The 22,202-nt window shown below is 44.8% G+C and overlaps 1 pseudogene; it reads right to left on the reverse strand.

The window, feature by feature from the left end:
• Positions 1–19,871, reverse strand: part of LOC104669225 — a 44,804-nt pseudogene extending 24,933 nt beyond the window's left edge.
• Positions 19,872–22,202: the final 2,331 nt, after the last annotated feature.

Consider the following 22,202-nt stretch of genomic DNA (forward strand, 5'->3'; position numbering starts at 1 on the left):
AGAGCAATGTAGCCTCTCTTCTGTCCTCGTGATTTTTTTTTTTTTTGAGACGGATTCTCACTCTGTCGCCCAGGCTGGAGTGCAGTGGTGGGATCTCGGCTCACTGCAAGCTCCGCCTCCCGGGTTCCCGCCGTTCTCCTACCTCAGTCTCTTGAGTAGCTGAGACTACAGGCGTCTGCCACCACACCCGGCTAATTTTTTGTGTTTTTAGTAGAGACGGGGTTTCACCATGTTAGCCAGGATGGTCTCGATCTCCTGACCTCGTGATCCGCCCGTCTTGGCCTCCCAAAGTGCTGGGATTACGGGCGTGAGCCACTGTGCCTGGCCTGTCCTCACGAGTTTTAACTGATCTTTTTCCTCTATGAACTTTTTGGGGAGTTGCTTCTGTACTTGTAGCAAGGGGTTTGCATCTTGAGGATGAGGAATGTTGCCTAAAATCAAATGCCTGCAAGTGATTCCATCATTTCTTCCACAGATATACACTGAGTGCATGCTAAGTGCCTGGCTCCATTTTTGGACTGGGAACGGCAAGTATCTGGGCCAGGAAAGGACTTTGAAGTCATTGAGTTCAGTAGTTCTCACAGGCCCTCAAACTGGTGCTGCTCAGTGATGTTTTCACTGCTTTATAGAAGAGTGTGGAAAAGAGAGTGATGTTTAGAAAGCTAAGGTTATGACTTTAAAGCATTTCCTTTCTTCTGAGATCATGTTTTTCCTTTTCTTCCCTTCTGTTAAAACATGTTTTTTTTTGGGTTTTTGTTTTTACAGAATGACTGCAATAGTGGATGATAATTGAATTAGTTGTAATATCCATTGTTGGCAAAAAGTTGGCAACCCTCTGTAATCCCTCTGATTTTTTTTTTGGTGGAGAAAATTTGTATTGGTCTGAGAAATAGAAAATCTGGAAAGCATCCCCATCATCCAGTTTCAATTCCTCTGCACCTGAGCCCCTCCTCCAGCAGCATCACCTTCCTGAACAGACACTAGGAGTCATCCTTCCAAGGGCAAGGGAATTCCCTTCCTATCTGTAAAAATTATTTTTAAAATTTATTCATGCCAATTACTATTATTTCCCTATAATTTCCAATATCAGGTCACTGTTCATCCATATGAATATACTGACTGATTGATTACCTGATTGACTTTTCAACCAAGTAGAACCAATAAAATTTATTAAGCATGACCTTAGTGCCAAACATCCTACCAGGACCTGGGGGGACAAAGATGAAGATGGCAAAATAGCCCTTCCTATATTTGAAGACAAATTCTATGCCCCCTCTCTTCTATTCCTCCCCTTCACTCCACATTTCTCTGCATCCAATTAACCATCTCTGATCTTCAGCCCTTGATATGGTTTAGCTGTGTCCCCACCCAAATCTCATCTTGAATTGTAGCTCCCATAATCCTCACATGTCATGGGAGGGACCCAGTGGGAGGCAATTTAGTCATGGAGGTGGTTACCCTCATGCTGTTCTCGTGATAGTGAGTGAATTCTCATGAGATCTGATGGTTTTATAAGGAGCTTTTCCCTCTTTTGCTTGGTACTTCTCCTTGCTGCTGCCATGTGAAGAAGACATGTTTGCTTCCCCTTCAGCCATGATTGTAAGTTTCCTGAGGCCTCCCCAGCCATGCTGAACTGTGAGTCAATTAAACCTCTTTCCGTTATAAATTACCCAGTCTCAGGTATGTCTTTATTAGCAGCATGAGAACGAACTAATACAGCCCCCTTTCATATAAGAAGGTGTTACTCTTCTACACCATTTGGGTCCATCTCCTTTGAATACCCTTTAGTTTATTTAAATTTCTCTTAAAATAGTTCCTCTGAAATTGAGATATACTGTGTGTGGTCTCATTAGTGGCGATTATACAAGGACTATCACCTCTACTATTATACTTATATATTTCCATTAATGCAGCCTAAAGAACAATTTTTTTTTTGGCAGCTGTAACACATCATTAATTATAATAGTAGTTGATTATATGGTACTTTCTATATGGTAGCCAATGTTCAAAATAAATTACATGTACTAAGTTATTTAATCCTTTCAATAATCTTATGAGTGGGTATTTTTATAGAAGAGGAAACTGAGGCACAGAGAGGCAAATGGTTTAGGCCTGAGTCCTTAGAAGAAGCTATGTCTCACAAATAGACAAAAAGTCTATGGTAAGCAATGAAAGTGCTTGACTTAGACCCTAAAGCCAGGATGAGATTCCCTCAGGTTGTGGGAGTCAAGCAGAATCTGCAGGTTCCATAGCAGTGAAGATTCAGGGAGCTGAATACCAGCCAAGAGCCATAGGAAGGGGTGCTGGTGGTCATCAATACAGATGGGATCTGAGGCAGCCTGGCAAAGGATTCCTGTGACCAAAGCTTGGCCCTGAAGCAGCAGAAACTGTCCAACCTGGAGGGCCTGGGGACCAGGACATGGGCATCTTTGCAGTCCCCTGTGTGGCAGGAGATAATGGCCAAGCTTGCCTCCAAGTGCTTCCACACTGCATAAGACTCCAACCTTGAAGTGACCGTATTAGGGTGCTATTCCAAATGACCAAGGTTGCGGCATTGGGGTTTAACATAGAAATTGCTTGTTTATAGTGTCATATTTGTGTGACACAGGAAAAAAGGAGGGCAGAAGGAAGGGGCAGAAGGAAAAAGGGACAGAGGGAAGGGAGGAGGGAATAAGGCAGGAAGGAGGGAAGGAAGGAAGTAACAGGAGGTGAGGGAGAGGGGAAAAGAATATAAATCTAGCTTCCTCCTTTCGATGCCCCCTTTCTCCTGGTTCCCTCAAGGTAAGCAGTGGCCTCAGCTGTCTTACTGCATGAGTGAGTGAGAACAGGCTGTCCACAGACAGTCACAAGGTGCAAGGAGATCATTAGCTGCAGTGATTTATTGCAGGTCAAAGTGCTGCACTTTTGTGCCAAACACAGAAGCCCTTGAAGCCTCGTGATGAATTAGAAGCCAGATACTGTTAAGGGAGATACTCAGGGCTGGGGGGCAGCAGGGATCACTGGGCAGCTGTTCTCATCTTTGCTGTAGATGACTGGCCAGGCCAACGTTTTTGGGCAGATTCCTTCTTTTTAGGCCTCAGTTTTCCAATCTGTAAAATGAGGGGCTGAGTAAGATGATTTTCTTTTGGGGGGGTATCATTTTTTTCTGCACTAATATTATTCTGTGCTAATTATCATTAGTGAACAACACACCACTCTGATCTTCTACTGCATCTGTGCTCCCTTAGCAGGACCAGCGATGGCAGATCGTGCTGTCCATATCACCTTGCTTCCTCTCATGTCCTTTTCTTTTGAAGCCCACGTTCATCACGGAGCTTCTGAAACACTGGCTCATTTCATGCACTGGGCTCTTGCCTCTCTATTCTTTACAACCAAATTCACCTTGCCTCCTTCTTCCTAGGCAGCTCTGAGAAATGGATTAGAGATCTTTTATTCCATCTCAGAGTATGAAAACCTAACCTCTAGAATTAAGCATATCATAGAGAAAGGCACAGGTTTTCTTCATTTTTCCCCTTTAGCCATAACCTATTTAAGACATTCATTTCGCATTCAAGCTAACACAGCTCTAGCGTGGAGTCGTATGCATGATCCATAGAAAACTTTAAGCTAAGACTGGAAACTTAAAGGAGCATCCTTTTTCCAGAAGGCTAATTTCGGCTTCCATGTCAGATTTCCATCATCGTTGCCATTTGGCCTACTTCCTTTGTAAACTCTGAAAAGCGCTTACTTGCTCAATGTCTCCTTCCTGCTAGACTGCATATGTGTATGACACCTGAGAACTTCTGGAGACCCTAAGACTCTCTCCCCTGCCATGTAGTCTTAGGGGACAAGGAGTCAGCTCAGATGATGGAGTTCTTTGGGGCCAAGGGTGGAGTAGGAGGGCATGGGGTGGGCTAGGGGAAAAGTACCGAGGGATGAGAGGAGAGCTGGGATCCAGAAGGCCAAAACGAAAAATTCACAGGGGCAAGACAAATTCATAAAGGGTCCTCCTGCAGGCAGATCTGTCAGTGTGTATGGCTCGGCTGATGGAATATAGTCAGGTGACCTGGTAGGCACAAAACCCAAATTTCTGTGCATGGAGGCTGTACCGAGGGGCTATTGAAATGAAGATGCTGGAAGCTGGCCTGGATATCAGGGCAGAAGCAGGGAGTTCTGAGAGCAGAGGGCAGTAGGGCTACATGCTAGTGTTGGTCCCAAAAAAGGGGCTTTAGGACAATCACCTAGAAAAGAAGCAATGCTTTCAAAGTGTGCTCTGGGGACAACCTACCTAAACATATCACCTGGGGATACTTGTTAATCATGCCAATCATCAGGCCCCCTGCCTAGACCTAGGAAGGCGGGATTCCTATGTGTACTAAAGATTCCTATGTGTACTAAAGATTCCTATGTGTACTAAAAATTCCTATGTGTACTAAAGATTTGAACTAAAGATTCCTATGTGTACTAAAGATCATCGGCCCCCTGCCTAGACCTAGGAAGGCGGGATTCCTATGTGTACAAAAGATCATAAAGATATGAACCTAGGAGGTTCAGGATAAAATAGGCCTCTTCTAGGTAGTGTAGTTCAGCTCGGTTTAAAGAAAAAATACAGGATAGAACTGAACTTTGGCTCAAGCACAGGCTGTCGTGGAGGGTGTTTCAGTCTTGGCAGAGGCTGGGAAAGAAGGGGCTTTTGACCCTGAAGAGCTCTGGGACTGTCTCAGACAGCATCTGTGAAAGCACATGGCTTAGCGCCTACAACACATTGTAGGTGCTCCAGGAACAGCCGTTCCTTTCTTTCCCTTCTGCCTCCATGTGTGTGCAGGGATGACCCTGGATGCTTGCAAATTGGCCTTGTTTCCAGCTGTCCACAGAGCTGCAGGGGCATTTCTGCAGTCCTTGCCATTAAACATAGCTTCCCCTGAACAGCTGCCCAGCATCCTTGAGCCCCCGCTTCCCCACACTTGTGCAGACGAGCGGCACCCTCTCTCAGCAGACACTCCTGGCCTACTTCCAGGACTCTGTGATGGATACGCCTCTTCCTGAAGCATGGTGCAGCGTGGAGAGGTGATTTTGATCCTGCTCCTCAGCTGGGCCCAGCTGTTTCTAGTTTGGGAAGGACCTTTTATTTCCAGCTCTTCATTTGTTCCAGGATAAAACTCAATGTTCACTTCAAGGTTTCTAGACCACCCAGGGTTTCTCAGGCCTTGTTGGAAGAGGCCCTGGAAATGCTTTTGACTCTGGAGGCCATGTTATTGGGTGGGAGAGGGATGGCGTGGGGAGGGCTGCAAGGTTCAGTAGCAGTGGTGGGGCCGGGCCTGGAAAGAGCATGAGCTTTGGAGCTGGGCTGACCTGGTGTGGATCCTGGCTCTGACTAGCTGGTTACCTTGGACACACTGGTCCTTGGACATCAATCCTCATCTACGTTATGAGAATGACATAACCCTCTCCACAGGTTCTTGTGAGGATTAAATGAAATGATGTGCATGCTGGCAGTGTCTTTGCTTTGTTGGTAACCTTTGCAAAGATGGAAAAGTGCACTTCATTACCAGGATGAAAACCATACTATTTCATGACCATGCGCGGAGACAGAGTTCAGAGGAAGGGTGAGAGGGAGCTCTCCTTCTCATGTGGGTATGGACATCCCTGGGGCCCTCTGCCATGAGCTCTTTCCTTTATTCTTTCTCCCCCAGCAGCCCCATGATGCACCTCTCTGCCTCTGCCCACTCTCCACTAAGAGTTCATCCTCTGAGTCCATTGGTTCCATCTTGTTCTACCTTGACACTTAGGCTAGGATGAGAGCCTTAGCTCATGTAAGGCCCTTTTGCAGCTAGAGTTGGGGGCAAAGAGGGAGTAGGAGTAAGGGCATAGTAGGAGAAGACTTTCTCTTGACTAAGTGGAACATCTACATGACAAATTTTATGTTTTTTTTTCTTTCTAATATTGATTACCTCCTGTTACTCAATTCTAGTATGTTATTATATTATGCCTGGAAACACTCTCCCAGGAAAAGAAAAGAGGGATAAAAAGACTCCATCCTCTTATACCGGCTGTAGTGCCGTGCCCAGTAGCCATCACAATGGTCATCATTATAGTATTTCCAAGGGCAGGTTAAGATTCTGAACTTGGCTGGGCATGGTGGCTCATGCCTATAATCTTAGCACTTTGAGAGGCTGAGGCAGGTGGATTACTTGAGCCTAGGAGTTTGAGACAAGCCCTGGCAATGTAGTGAGACCCTGTCTCTACAAAAAGTGAGAAAATTAGCTGGGCTTGGTGGCAGATGCCTGTGGTCCCAGTTACTCAGGAGGCTGAGATGGGAGGATCCCTTAAGCCAGGGAGTTCGAGGCTGCAGTGAGTGGTGGCCATGCCACTGCACTCCAGCCTGGGCAACAGAGCAAGACCCTGTCTCCAAAGAAAGAAAGATTCTGAACTTATTTCTCTAATTTACCAATGAGGAGATGGTGAACTGGTGTGCTGATGACAAGGTGGCTTAAAACAAAGAACAGGTGGTCATCCAGGGGGTCTTTGGTTCTCATGAGTCGGGGGTGGGAAGCATGGTTGGGTAGAGCTAAGGTATCAGCAGGACATAGTAACAAACTAAAATATTATCTCTGGCAAATGATAATATAGGATCTAGATTTTCAGTCCCAAACTCAAATAGCAATGAGAAATCAAATCCTTATAAACGGACAGTGGCCTGTGACCACCATTAATCAAAGCTCAGAAAGGCTGGATTCTTAAATAGTCAGCTCTTTGGGGGAAGGAGTGGAAAGCGCCACGTATTTTTAATGGTAAGAGTGATACAACTATTGAGCACCTACTTTTGCAGCCAACACTTGAAATGAGTATGTTTATCTTCCTTTTCAAGATGGAACAAAGAGGCTCAGAGAGGTTAACTAACCTATCTGAAGACACAAAGTAATTTGTAGAAACAGATTTCAAACACCAGGCCCAGTGCTTTTTCAACTCTATCATCCTGCATTTCAAAAGAGATATAGTAAAAGGAAATAAGATTAGTTTCTTATTCACATTTACATTTGATTTGCTGCCACAAACTTTGTGGCTTATAACAACATGAATATCTTCTCTGATAGTTCTGTAGGTCAGAAGCTTGAAATGAATCTTAAGGGGCTAAAATCAAGGTATCTACAGGACTGAATTCCATCTGTAGGCTTCCTTGCCTTTTCCAGCTTCTAGGGGCCACCCACATCCCTTGACTCATAGCCCCACATCACATGACCTTTTCTCCGTCTGCTTCCACTGTCATATCCCTTCTTCTATTTCTGACTCTGATCTGTTTGCCTCTTATAAGGGTCCTTGTGGTTATACTAGATCCACCTGGCTAACCCAGGACACTCTCCTCATGATCCATAACCATATCTGCAGAGTTCTTTTGTCTATATATAAAGTCATATTCACAGATTCCAAGGATTAAGACATGATCATCTTTTGGAGGGGCGTTGTTCAGCCTACCCCAACATGCAAGGACAATTTCAAGTCAGTGCACTCTTCAGGGTAATCTCCTCCCCTTTTAAACTGTATATTCTGCACTGTTCAGTACAGTTATTAATTTAGAATGACCCTCAGAGCTTGCTACCTGATGACGATCGTTTACACTTATTAAATGCTCACCATGTATCGGGTGCAGTTTTAGGCTCTTTACCACAACCTCAGTTAATACACACCATACTGCATGAGCTCACTACTGTTATTATTTGCTTTCCACTTGAGAAAAAGATGGCATAGAGAGATTAAGCATCATGCCCTAGATCACTTACTTAGGAAGTAGCAGATGGGAACCCTGGCGGTCTGGTCCCAGAGCCTGTGGCCTTTACCATGAAGCCACCTTCCGTGGCTCTGAGCTCCAGAAGGACAGAGCTGGAATGTTTTACTGACTGTTGTACTTGCTGTGTGTGTCTATATAGTGTCCAAGCACTTCTAGGACCTAAATAAACACACTATGTTAATGAAAGCGTAGAACATCAAAAATCAACAACTTGATAGTTTATCTGAGTGTAGTAATTTATTGAGAGAAAAGGAATTAGGTATGTTAGAAAGATGATCAATCCCAAGAGTTAAACTAACTGGCATTTTGCTTACCTCTCTAGTAAGCAGGAGATTAACCTTTTTCTCTTTTACTAAAAATTTCTATGGAGTATTTTGGTGAATAGAGCATCTAGTGTGAAGTTCTCCCTTCATGTAGGTCTAAGATATAAGATAAAAATATTCATTTCAAGTGTTGGCAGCAAAAGTACACAGTAGGTACTCAACAGTTGTATACTCTATCCATGAAAAATACATGGCAACCTCCATTTCTTCCACCAAAGAGCAGATTATTTAAAGGATCCAGCTTTTCTGGGCTTTCATCAATGGTGGTTCAGGTGCTACTGTCCATTTCTAAGGATAGTGTGAGATTATGATAATGACTCATGATGGGCGCTTAGGGTTTGGAACCTGGCCCTTTAAATCAGTGGATAGCAAGGGTCCCTTGTCTCTCTTCTGTCTCTCATCCTTGCCTTTGACAACTGCTTGTCCCTTCTCCCCTTGCCTCCTCCACTACTGGAGGCTGTTAGGCCCACATCTGTTTACTTAGCTGCAGTTTGGGCCCAGGAACCATATTAGTGTCATGCTTACATGAGACCAACCCCAGGAATTTGGGGCTCTAAGCTCATTTTTCTCTTTGAGAATCTCACAACCTCATCTGTTCCTGGGGCTGTCAGTGGGTAATTCATGTGATGAGAGAGAATGAAACAGGTCCTCTATCAGAGCCACAGTCAAAGGCCCAAAAGTGGAAATGCTATGGGGCTTCATCTTTGTGTAAGCAGGTTTGTGGTCACATATGTGGGGGTCACAGGAGGGGGTAAGGGAAAACGGGGTCACTCCAAGCAGCTTCTTCCAGCGAGGTCTGAGAGGTCTCCTCCTCTTCCCTAATTAGCTTTGCCTGGCCATGCCTTCTTTATTGAGCAGACACTCTTTGGGAAGATGCAAACTTTGAAGATGCTAATTAATCACACCTCTTTTATTACTCTGTGATTGACAAACGGGGAGATGAGACAGGCAGTTGGACATGAAAAACAAATCAACATAATTACTATGAAGGCTACAGAGGGGAGCACTGCCATGCTATGAGCCCCACATCCTCATCTAAATGGTGGCAAAGCCCATGATCTGGTTAGGAGGATCTCTGGGCCTCACCATGCTAGCGTCAGGGCTGGGCCTGGAACTTGCGAGTCCTTAATTTCCTATTAATGCTTATTACATACCAACTTGCCCTTTTTCCATAAGATGGCTTAAATCACATCCAGCTCCCCTTGGTTTCATGGGGTTCAGAACCCAATATTCCCTGGTAATAGGTTCGATATTTAATTCTTTGTAGCTACAGGGATAGTGGAGTATTTAATAGGGGAGGGGATGGGATGAAGGTACTGCTAAGTTAGGTTGCTACATGGGTCTGGACTGAGAGGCTCCTCAAACCTCCATGTTTATTGGGTCTGTAGGTTTGCCAAGTTGAACAACCTCCTTAAGTTCTATGGTGATATCGTTCGTGTCCTGCAGATGGAGATGTTACTACACGTAAGAGAGTTTTAAACAGTGACCTGAAGTGCCACACCTCCCATTCCAAAAAAAAAAAAAAAAAAAAAAAAAAGCAAGTTTTTTTCTTGTTCCTTCTTTGAAAAATGGGGCAAGAGCTTTCTAAATGGATGTATACATCCAAGCTTTAGGTAAGATTTAAAATGAATTTGAAAAAAACCATATCTTCTTCTCATACCTTTCCCCTCTGCTGGGTTCAGCAATATCTATGATCCTTTTCTCCTTCCTTCCTTCCCCCCTCCCTCCTTCCTTCCCACCCTTCATCCTTCCTTCCCTCCCTTCGTCCTTCTTTCCTTCCCTCCCTCCCTCCTTCCTTCTCTCCCTCCCTCTCTCCCATCTCCATCTCCCTCCAATCTTTCCTTCCTTCTTTCCTTCCTTCTTTCCTTCCTTCTTTCCTTCCTTCCTTCCTTCCTTCCTTCCTTCCTTCCTTCCTTCCTTCCTTCCTTCCTTCCTTCCTTCCTTCCTTCCTTCCTTCCTTCCTTCCCTGTATTGCTGTCACTTTATTTATGTAACACATGGAATTTTAAAACAATTTAATATAAATTGGGAAAGGTAACATTTGTACTTGTTAATTGCACATATACTTTCATTTCAAAAAGTGTATAATAGAAAAGACTAGAAGGAAATCTGCCAAAGTGTTAACAGTGTTTTCCTCCACTGGTAAATAGGTTTATAAAGAACTTCTTTTGGTATTTTATTAATTTAAAAAAATTATTGTACAAAAATTTGACTTATTTTGGTGTACAGTTCTATGAATTTCAACATATGAATTTACATAACTGCCATATGGCTGCTTTCTTTCCTCCTTTTACCCTCACCCAGCCCTCTCAGTCCTTCCCACTTCTTCTCCCATCTCTCTGTCCATTCCTTCCTGCTTTCCTTGGCTGGCTTGTCTTTCTCTAAATGCCAGTGTTTCAGCTTTTTTACTCTTATTTTTTAAAATAGGGACTCTATCCTGATGGTGTTCTTATTCACTCATAAATTCTGTTATTACCTTCATGCCAAATGGCCCCCAAACTATATCTCCAATCCAGATGTCTCAGTTCCATTCCAGATCCACTTGCTGCACACCTTTTGGACATCACCTGGATGTCCCATAAATAACTCACACTACATGTCACCAACTAAATTCATTGTTTCTTCCTGTTGTGCGTGTCTCTCTTGCATTCCAAATCTCTCTTAAAGGGAACACTGGAAACCTCACTTCCCGAGCTGGAAACGCAGGAGCATTTTTATGTTCGTTCTATTGCCTCCTGCATAAATCAATTGCCAAGTCCCATGTGTGGTGTTGGCGTTTTAGGTGTATCTCTTGATCCATTGCCTTATCTCTATCCTCATTGTCTTTTGCCTTAGTCTGGGCCCTCTGCCTTGCCATGGTTGTGAGGGTTCACTTTAAACACCTCCTAATTGGTATCTTTGTCTCTAGCTTCTCTTGTCTCCTATCCATCCTTCCCGTGGCCAGCATGGGATTCACCTTCATCAAACACAGATGTGATATTTCACTCTTGTGCTTAAACTCTTTCCATAGCTATGGGAGGGCATTCCAGGTGCTATCTAGAGCTTCCACGATGGCCCTGTGAAACTTTGTGAGTCTCATCTTCCTCTGCCTAGCTCTCAAGATCCACTACGTGGATGGGACACCCCAAACACTATGCTCAGAGAGCCCTTGCATGTTCCTCAAACCAGAAACCTTCCACTCTATTGTCAAGAATGAGTTAAAAATTCCCTGTTATCAACTCTTCCAGGAAATTCTAGTTGTGCTTTACTTTGGACTCTCCCGCATGTTGACCACTGGGAGGTAGGAAGTCACTCTGCAGAGGACATGATCAGAACTTAAAGGACCTTCACAATATGAGAAATGTCCAGAAAATAACAGAACGAAATAAGGACCAAGAGAAAGATGGAGTAAGAAATAGAGGAGGAAAATGAAGATTAAAAAACCGGAGGATGATGGTGAGAGCTATCACATGATATGAGCATATGATTCATCGAATTCAGTCTTCACAAATATCATAAGAATTTATTTTTCAGATTATGAAAGTAAGGTTCAAAGAATTTGAGTAACTTTCCCCAAATAACACAATTTTGTGAGTCCAAAGGTTTGTGCTTTGCAGTATAGAAAACTTGCTCACAGGTGCTCATCAAGTTGGCTCTTGCAAGAGCAGTTTCTAAGTCAGAACATATTTTGCATGTGAGACAGGATCTTACTCTATCACCCAGGCTGGAGTGCAGTAGTGTGATCTCTGTTCATTGCAACCTCTGCCTCCCAGGCTCAAGTGATCCTCCCATCTCAGCCTCCCCAGTAGCTGGGACTACAGGCATGTACCACTGTGCCCAGCTAACTTTTTTTGTATGTGTTTTGTAGAGACAGGGTTTTGTCATGTTGCCCAGGCTGGTCTTGAACACCCACAGCCACCTCAGCCTCCCAAAGTGCTGGAATTATAAGTGTGAGCCACTGCGCCATCCAGTACATATCTTCTCTTTGGAGTGTTGACATAACCAAGTAGAGTAGACCTGGAGTCATTGGCTAATGGCCGACATTCTCCCCTCAGATGGTTGCTGACATTCAAAGGGAAACCTCTTCAGCACAAGCCCTCTGAAATCCCTTGAGCCAGGAAAGACATGAAAACCAGCTCAGTGGGGGTGAGAATGGGCATTCACAGCTGTCGCCCAAGCTTCTCAGAATGAGTTAGTACCTAGCTTGGAACAGGGAGCAGGGTGTCAGGCTGCTGAAGCAAGACCACCTCCTGGTCCTGCCAGAGTCACTCCTGGTGAATAGTGTGTTTTCCCAGAATTCTGGACCTATCTGCTTTCAAATGCAAGAATTGAAAAACAGGCCAAGTCCAGAAGGCAGGAGGACAGCTGGTGGAACACCTGTTGTCCCAGGATTCGGGAGACCTGGCTTCTAGGTCTGGCACTCACTAGCTCTGTGGTTTGAGCAAAGAACTTAATGATTCTGAGCATCTTAATGTTTCCTTGTCAAATGCAAATCATAATGCTTACCCCACAGGTAGGGATTTAATGAGAACGTAGCATTTGGAATTGACAAATTACATGTCCAGCCCCCCTAGTAGCCTGTGAACTCCTTGGGGACCAAGTGTCTTCCTCATCTTCATTTATATATGTTTTTTTACATAAAAATAAAAAAACAGTTAAGATACCATGTATTAAGGGCTTCGTAACTCTTAATAAATGTAAAGCATCTCTTCTAGGATTCTGAAGATGATACTCTTCTATATTAAATCATTCATTCATTCATTCATTCATTCATTCATTCATATATCTATTCATTTTTTTAAAAAACAACTATTTGTTGATCACTTACAGTGTACCAGGCAGGTATGTGAGTTCTTGGTGATGAAAAAACAAACACAGCCTCTATCATCAGGAGACTGAAGTACTAGTTGCGGACATAATCATTGCACAGACACACACATGCACAAGTGCAAGCTGTAGGGAGTTCTAGGAAGGAAAAAAAAAAACAGGCAAAATGGATGAATGTGTTAAGAGGAGGGGCAAAATTTGGTCTGTGAAAGGTGGGCAGGGGAGGCATTTCTGAGCAGGGACATCAAAACTGAGACCTGAATGATGAGCAGGGGGTTGCCAGACAAAGAGTGAGGCTGGGGGAATATGGGTGGGTGGGGAGGTGTGGAGAGGCGGGAGCAGGCATTCCACACAAAATCAGTTCTAAGGTAGATGTTGTTTTTGTTCCACTCAAGGGAGATCGGTTCTGGAACTACCTTTTAATAAGAGAGTTTCACAGCCTGTGGTCCAAAAGGAATTGCAGAGCGAGGCTCCAGGCCCTAGGCAAGCTGCAAGCAGCAGTTTACCGTCATTACATGAGGAGAGCTGCATCAATACCACCGATGTCAAGGTCCCCAAGGTTTGAGGGAGAGGGAGGTCTCCATCAAGGGTCTAGGGGCCATGTGCAGGAGCTGCCAATAACAAAGAGCCTTCTGTTCTCACTGGCCAGTCTTCCACCCTGGCCCAGAGGCACAGTCATTCATTTGACCCTCCTTCTGCTGTGTCTGTGTGAAGACCCCCACTCCAAACTACTTCAATGGCAAGAGGCGACTGGGAACAGCTGGGAACTGTTGTTAGCTTCTGGCAACATCCTGGAATTTCTTCCTCGTGGATCCTGTGCCCCTGAGCTGCTGGGGGCCCCTGACTTGACCTGGAGTTGAACTTAGCTGAAGGGTCCAGGGCTAGGGGTTGCCTCCTTGTCAGCTCTGATAGTAGCATGAAATTACACAGTCTTTTCAAGAAAGCCGAGGCTGCCTTTCTAGCCATTCCTGGGGTGGAAAGACTATCAGAGGCTATGTTTTCTGCAAATCCATTCACATTTTCCAAGGGCAGGATAGTGCAGGAGAGAGTGACCAGATAAGACACTCGCTTTTGTTCACAAACACCCTGAGGAGGTCCCTTAAGAGATAGCAAAGCTCCTGGTGGGGATGAAGCAGAGAAGGTTTGCTTCAGATAAGATGCTGGTAGAGGCATAATTGTTGTTTTCAAGGGAGGAGATACAAAACATCCGTTAATGGGGTTTGTCCAAGGATGAACTTTTCATTCACAGAGTTAGAGAATGGGGAATTGCAGCAATTCTAGTCTAACTCTTTCTTTTAAAACACAAGCAAAAAGAGGCTAAGAGAGGGGAGGCGACTTTACCTAGATTCCACAGCAAGTCAGGAGTAAAGCTCTGTGTAGGGTTGGATGCTCTGACATAAAGTTCACTGCTTTTAACTAGTGAGTCCCAATATTTCACCTCTCCACCCTGTTATTTCTCTATGTCTTTATTTATTAATGAGTCCATCCATCCATTCATGCATTCCTTTATGTGTTTGCTCATCAACGTTTGTTCAGAGTGCAGAGATGACTGACAGTTCCTCAAGGAATGGATGACATCATGGAGGAGCTGCCCATGAGTGCATAGCAGAGGGACTAGCCAAGTAGTGTGGGAGAGGCAGAGACAGGGCATTATCATGGTGAGATTGAAGAAGGCTTCATGGGGAGGATGGCATTGGAGCTGGGTCTTAAGGTGGAAAAGGATTACATTTGTTGAAGAAGAGGAGAAATGCTTTAGCTCCGTACTTCTAGAAGTAGCATGAAGAATGCATTGAAGAAGTGAGACGCTGGCACCAAAGAGATGATTATAGCAGTTGATTCATTCCACAAATCAGTGATACACGCTTCATGTCTTCAGAGGCCATCCATGGTGTTGGCCACTGCAGGGATGTCAAGATGTAAAGACCTGGACCCTTTCCTTAAGGAGCTGAACTTGCCAAAACACAAATGTGCTCAAATAACATAACGAAATGCAAAACGAACACAGGACTGGAAATTGTGAGCTCTGGATTTTAGTCTCGCTCTGGCATTGATCTGCATGGTCTTTTGGGGCCTTGATTATTTCCTTACCCGTGAGATGCTGAGGTTAGTTCTGCCTTCCTGTCGCAGGGAAAAGGCAAAGGCAATAGGCTCCATCTTGAGCCTATTCCTTCTCAGTTGTATGATCGTGAGAAGTCATTTCATCCTCATTTTTAATGTGGGGGAAGTAAAAGCATGTCCCACAGAGTGTGAGGATGGTCTAAAACAGCTGCGGGAGAGTACAGAGCATGCTACCTGGAACAGAGTCAGCCTCTAGCAAATGCTCATTCTTTGCCCCACACTCCATGGCTCTGTTTTTTCTTGGAAGGGGTGAATGGAATCAAGGATGGTAATATATATGAAATCTCCTTATAATAGGTAATGCCCTCCATAAATGCCAGGGGAATCCCATGTAGGTTTCTACATAGGAGAGTCTGGGGGCTCTTAAGGCTGATCTCTGGGAGGATCTGAGCCTCTCCCAGTGTCCTGTCTTTCTCCTGGTTCTAAGTCTCTGGACTGGCCTTCCCCTGGAGGGCTCCTTGGGAAAGGAACTCCTTTGCCAGAAGTATGCAGAAAGTGACAGGCACAAACACAAAGACAGACTGTCCTTGGCTTTCTGGAGCAGAGATAGCTTCAGACATTCTGCTTCATTCTTATAGGGACCTGTCAGCCTGGTTCTTGGGTCAGAAAATGGGTTCATGGTAGGTTAACATAAGCCACAACCAGTAACGACTACTTTTCTCTAATGGTTCATCAAAGCCTTTTGATCCTTCCTTCTCCATTGCTCTCCCATCCACCTCCACTGTTCCAGCCTTCCTGTAGCTCCTGCATACTGCATGCCTTCATTGCTTCCTGCTTTGCCTCTGGCGCTAGCATCTGACTGTTCTTTCCTCCTCCCAGTCCACCTTTCTCACCACAGCTAAAAGAACCTTCCTGCTTTGATCACATGATTGCTGTGGAAGTGAAACATACAGAGAACCCCAAGGGGTGAGGAGGCTGCAGCCTTTTATTTGGCTGGACTTTGTCTTGAGAGCTTCTCTGCGCTTGCTTTGTTTTGTTTGTATAGAAACACTTATTTTGTTATAATTCCTTTTTTTTTTTTTCTGCAGAAAGATTAAGTACAAACACTTGGCAGTCAAGGCAACCCCCCAGGGAATCCAGCTTTTCCAGCATTCTATGACACACTCCTTCAAGTACATTGTAGTGATTAAGGGCATGGACTTTCAATCCTGACTATGTTCAAGTCTTACCTCTGCTGCTGTCTTACCTCAAGCTGTGTGATCTTGGGCAAGTTACTTAACCTCTCTATGCCTTGACTTCCTTATCCATACTTTGGGAATAATAATGCTCCATACCTCACAGGGTTGTTGTGAGGGTTAAATCAGATTATCTATGTAAAGTTCTTAGAACTTTGCTTAGCACAGTAAGTACTCAATAAGTTCTATCCATTCCAGAAACCTCCATCCTAGCTAAATTCATCTCTGTTAACAGCCGCACATGTGCTTTTGACTTTCCTGCCTCTGTGATTTCAGCTGCTCCTTTCACCTGCCTGCAATGATCCCTCTCCTTCCATGTGGCTTTATTGAAGCTCTCCTTGTCCTCTATTGCTAAGGAAACTCACGCAATTGCTCAGGAGAATGAACAGAACTCACCCTGGTTCCTACAGCTGAGTTACTGTGGGAGGTCATTTGGCTTCTCCACATTTCAGCCTTCCCCTTGGTGAAGTGGAGATACTTACACAGACCTTGTGAAGTCGTTGAAAGAAAAATTCTCAAATTCTGGCAGACAGTAGGTATTTAATGAATGATAGATATTATTAAGCTAAGTCTTGGTACTCCTTTCTACCTGAACTTTTCCCTCTGAACTCTTTTAGTAATTATTGATTCCATCATTTATCTGGTCATTCACTGACCATGTAGTACTTTGCATCACCTCATATTTTCTTTCTTTTTGTCCTGCTTGGAATGATTACCGTAATCTCATGGCTGCTTAGCTTTTTAAACATGCGTGGTATCCTCCCCACCGCATTGGGGTTTCCTGGCAAGAAGACCCTGCACAGATATTTGTAACATGACCAGAGTTTTAATGTGCAATCCTACCATGCCAGCAGCTTGGTGAGGTGCTTACATTTTGTAGGACTTCACTGACTTTTTGCTGTGGTACGTCGGCCTGGTGCAGCCCAGGGCTTTGAGGCTACAGCTCTCTCTTAAGTGTTTTTTTTTTTTGTACCTTTGCCTTTGGTTGATGAACTCCCCCACCTAAAGCTTTGGACTTTTCCTGGCTGCCTCATTGACCAGTTGTGAGGCCGACATCAGCCTGTGAGTCCAGAGCTGGGTCAGAGCAGATAAGGGCTTATTCTCAGAACCAGCATGGTGATCACTGTGTGTCTTCTCTTTATTTTCTTCTCTGTGAAAACATGTGCCTCGTAATTTGTGTTCTGAGAAATATCTCAACGGTCCTGTGCCCTAAACATTTCCTCATCTGAGATAAGGCCTGGATGTTGGCTCTAAGGAGGGGAAAAGGTACAGTGGAGAGGAAGTTCTGATCAGCATGAAGATTTCACAAGCAATGACACCACCTCTGGCAGCAATGGCCTAGAAACTGGGCTGCCTTGGTGCAGACTGAGATCAAGGCCATTCCCAAAGGAGAGGCTGACAGCATTACCCAGGCATCCTCTTCCCTGCCAGGCATGGACCTTCTGAGGGATGTGGGGGCTACTGCACCTAGAGAGAGGCACTGCAGCCTGAGAAGTCAGTGCTTCGGGGCCTCAGTGCTGGGGCTGGTGGGCAAGGCTGCTGCTGGTGAAGCTGATGGGCCCTGGACAAGACCCAGAGTTCAAGATTCTGATCTTGGCCATCAGTTCCTCACTGTGTGATCCTGGGCATGTCACTTAATCTCGTTGGAACTCAGTTTCTTGCCTAGAAAATAAGTATGTCCTATCAGTGGTTTTTAATTTTTTAAAAAAATCATCAGTATGCTTTAAAACTTTTTTTCCAAAAAGAATTATATGCATATTCCCAGTTGATAAAACAGACAAAAAGAACAGTCCTGTATGGAGGAGTTTGGGCCACCAGGGGCCTATGCCCAGGTCCTTCCTGTCATTCCCTGCTGCCATGCCTGTTCTGTTCCCCGGGACATGTCCATGCAAACCTGGCTTCCCCAGCACATTTTTTTTCTGACACGGAATCTCACTCTGTTGCCCAGGCTGGAGTGCAGTGGCATGATCTCGGCTCACTGTAAGCTCCTCCTCCTGGATTCACACCATTCTCCTGCCTCAGCCTCCCTAGTAGCTGGGACTACAGGCACCTGCCACCATGCCCAGCTAATTTTTTTGTATTTATAGTAGAGGCGGGGTTTCACCGTGTTAGCCAGGATGTTCTCGATCTCCTGACCTTGTGATTCGCCCGCTTTGGCCTCCCAAAGTGCTGGGATTACAGATGTGAGCCACCGCGCCCAGCCCTTCCCCAACACATTTTAAGCCCGCTGGACTAGCTTTGTCTGCAGTTTTGTGTTCTGGGCCTACCAGTCAGCTTGGCTGATTTTCCCCATGTCATTGGTGACGGGAGAGCAGTGCTGGTGTGCGGAGAGAGGCCAAATATTTCACCAGAGGACCCAATCCCAGACAAATCAGAGAGGATGCTGGTCAGCGTGCATTGGTTGAATATCAGTACCAGTTTCATATCAGAATGAGCTGTGAAATTTTTAACAAATACATCCTTCAGGGTCTATCCAGCTTCACTTGGATCAAAATTTAGGGCTATTATTTTGAAAAATAGGAAATAGGTATGTGCATCCCCTCCTCCTAACAAATAGGCAGCCCCAAAATACTGAATCAAAATACTGAAACCTTGATTCTGGAGCTTTGGATGGCTGGGTGGTCTCCAGGAAGTACTGGCAGAATGAAAAGGGTCTTAAGTTAACTTGGAGCATGGCAAGGGCAAGAATAACACCAATGATATGATGAAGTACTTACTCTGGAATAGGTTCCATGCTTAACATGCCATGAAATAGGCGGATACTAGTTTCCTAGGGCTGTTTTAACAAATGATCACAAGATTCATGGCTTAAAAAATCCCGAGGCAGGTGGATCACAAGGTCAGGAGATCGAAACCATCCTGGCTAACATGGTGAAACCCCATCTCTACTAAAAATATAAAAAATTAGCCGGGCGTGTTGGCGGGTGCCTGTAGTCCCAGCTACTCGGGAGGCTGAGGCAGGAGAATGGTGTGAACCCAGGAGGTGGAGCTTGCAGTGAGCCGAGATTATGCCATTGCACTCCAGCCTGGGCGACAGAGCGAGACTCCATCTCAAAAAAAAAAAAAAAAAAAATCCCCCAGAAATTTATTTGCTTCGAGTCCTGGAGGCCAGAGTACAAACTCAAGGTGCTGGCAGGGCCACACTCACTCTGATGGCTCTCGAGGGGACTTTGTCTTAACCTCTTCAGCTCAGGGAGGTTCCAGGCATTCTGTGGCTTGTGGCTGGATAACTCCTACCTCCACCTTCATCTTTCTTTGCGTGGACTTTTCTTCTCCCGGTGCCTCTCTTTCTGGTGTCATAAGGACATTTGTCACTGGATTTAGAGACCACTTGGATAATATAGGATGATCTCATCTCAAGAACCTTTACATAATTACATCTGCCAAGACCCTTTTTTATCAAATATGGTCACATTCAGAGGTCCTAAGGATTAAGATGTGAACCTATATATTGGGGTGGGGGACAGTATTTAACCCCAACTTGTTATTAACACCAACTTAAAGATAAGAAAGCCCAGGTCCAGTCCATGGAGGTAACTTGCTCATGGCCACACCGCTGGTGAGTGGCAGAGCTGGGCTGGGACTCACCTTCAGGCCTGCTTTATGCTTGTCTTCTACAGAGCCTGTCACACAGACGTCCAGGGTCCAGGGAGTATGTGGACCAGGCAGATGCAGGACAGTCATTGGGGCCAGCTTGCAAGACTCTGCCTTGCCTACAGAGGGTGCTCAATGTCTGTCTGTTATAGAGGTGGTTCTTGATTCTGAGACCTTGACCAGGACTTCTAGGGCGTAGTGAATTAATCTACCTGCCTCTATATCTTTAGGACAGTGCAGGAAATGTCAGATAAGTGAAACTGAATGCCTAGAAGAAGATAATGTTCTCATATGTCCGTGGACCTTTATAGGGTCGGTAGCTTATAGTTAGTGCATAGATGCTATGGGAAAAGGCTGTATGGGAAGACAGGGATTCCTCTGAGAGATTCAGGTCCATGTCTCCCTTCTTGCTGTAGTCACAATTTGCTTGAGGGAATTCAGATCCATCACCCTGCCTCAATTTCCTAGTATATAAAGTGCGGCTACTAATAGATTTCACAGGGTGTTTTCATGCTTTGTTGACATACAGGGGTCCTGTCTGAAGGCAAGGGGAAGTAAAAGATAGAATTTCTAAGCTCCTCCTAGTCCTAGGGTTTTAGAAAAAAAAGTTAATCATATTTTGCACCAGCAGATGTAAGCACATATTGTAACTGAGAAAAACATGAAATAGAGGACAATCATGCTCTTTTACTTGGATTAGGGCAAGAAACATTTTGCTTAAACTTCAATTAGAGAGATGGAAGTTAGACAAGAATCCCTTTGTGATGTCAGCAGATGTATTTCATGGGAATGGGGGCTGAGACAGACTTCTCAGAGGAGAGTTTGGGAAGGAAGAGGACTGTGGGGTGCAGAGGACGGGAACGAAGCCTGATGAAACATTTTGACGTAAGAAAGACTTTTCAAACCATTAAAGCTGTGAAATCTGGCAATAAGTGACTTGGAAATATGACAGGGCCTTGCAATCAACAAAACAATGGCCAGACTCTTAAACCCTTGTGTATTATTTGAAGGTCATTCTGCCTCATATATACATTTTTTTTTACTGAGATGGAGTTTTAGTCTTGTCACCCAGGCTAGAGTGCAATGGCGCTATCCTGGCTCACTGCAACCTCCGCCTCCCGGGTTCAAGTGATTCTCCTGTCTCAGTCTCCCAAGTAGCTGGGATTACAGGCATGCACCACCATGTTTAGGCTAATTTTTGTATTTTTAGTAAAGATGAGGTTTCACTACGTTGGCCAAGCTAGTCTTGAACTTCTGACCTCAGGTTAGCCACCCACCTCGGCCTTCCAAGGTGCTGGGATTAATTACAGGCATGAGCTACTACATGTGGCCTCTGCCTCATATTTATCCAGCCAGTGTAGACCTGGGATTTGGAGTCAGACAGATCTGTGTTAAGTTCGCGCATTGTCGTTTGCCAGTTTTTGACCTTGTACAAGTTAGTTAACCATCCTGAGCCACAGGTTCCTTGGCTGTGATAGTGATACAGAGCACCTCTCTCCCGAGGTTGTCTGTAAGGATTAGATGAGTCAAGGCATGGTATATAATGGTACTTGGCATATAAGAAGCATTTAGAAGTTCTGATATATGTGTAGGAAACCCTGTCATCCTTGTTTATGCCATGTGAACAGTTTGGCAAAGCTCTGAGTTGAGGCAGGAGAGTCATCACGTTATTTAATAACAAATGCTTTCAGTGTTTCAAAATGGAGGTAAATTGAAACTTGATGTTTTTGCTCAAATACCATTAAGTTGAGGCAAGGCTTGGAGGAGCCTCAGGAAGTTCTCCTTTCCTGTGACTGTGGGTCTCGGGCACAGTGTTGGAATGCCCCTGCCCCCTGGCTTCCTTCTGCTGCTTTGGGGACTGTCCACAGACAGGCCAGATCCTAGTCATCTGAAACACCACTCAGAAGGCAGGAATGTGCAATCCGTTCCAAGCTGGAAGTGACTTTCATGTGACAGGCCGCACCGCTCTGTGACTCTGTAACTAATTTTCCCTGCCCTGGAAGCTCTCCAAATTCCTGGGATGTGATCAATTGGCGAAACCACATCAGGTCACATTCAGGAGAGTGCTGTATCTGGAATTGGGTGTGAGAGCTCCCAGCGTGTGGAAAATTCAGACCCCAAGTTTATGTTTTTTTTTTTTTCTACTCTTTTCAGGCTGGTCTTGTTAGGTAAGGAACATGCAAAGAAACCCTCAAAGTTGAAAGAAGTTAAGACAAAAACAAGAGCTGGAATTCCTTGACTGAAGAGGTCATTGTACGTGGCAAACAAACCCTCAGCTTATCTTTACTTAACTGAAATAAACGGAACTAAACTGAATTGCTGTCAACGTGTTTATGTGAACGCGTCTGGGACATTTATCACCGTAAAGGTGGTCTTATAAAAGGAATATTCCTGTGTGAATCTAGACACGGGCTTCTAGTG

Source organism: Rhinopithecus roxellana, chromosome 9, assembly GCF_007565055.1.
Source record: "Rhinopithecus roxellana isolate Shanxi Qingling chromosome 9, ASM756505v1, whole genome shotgun sequence".
NCBI lineage: Eukaryota > Metazoa > Chordata > Mammalia > Primates > Cercopithecidae > Rhinopithecus > Rhinopithecus roxellana.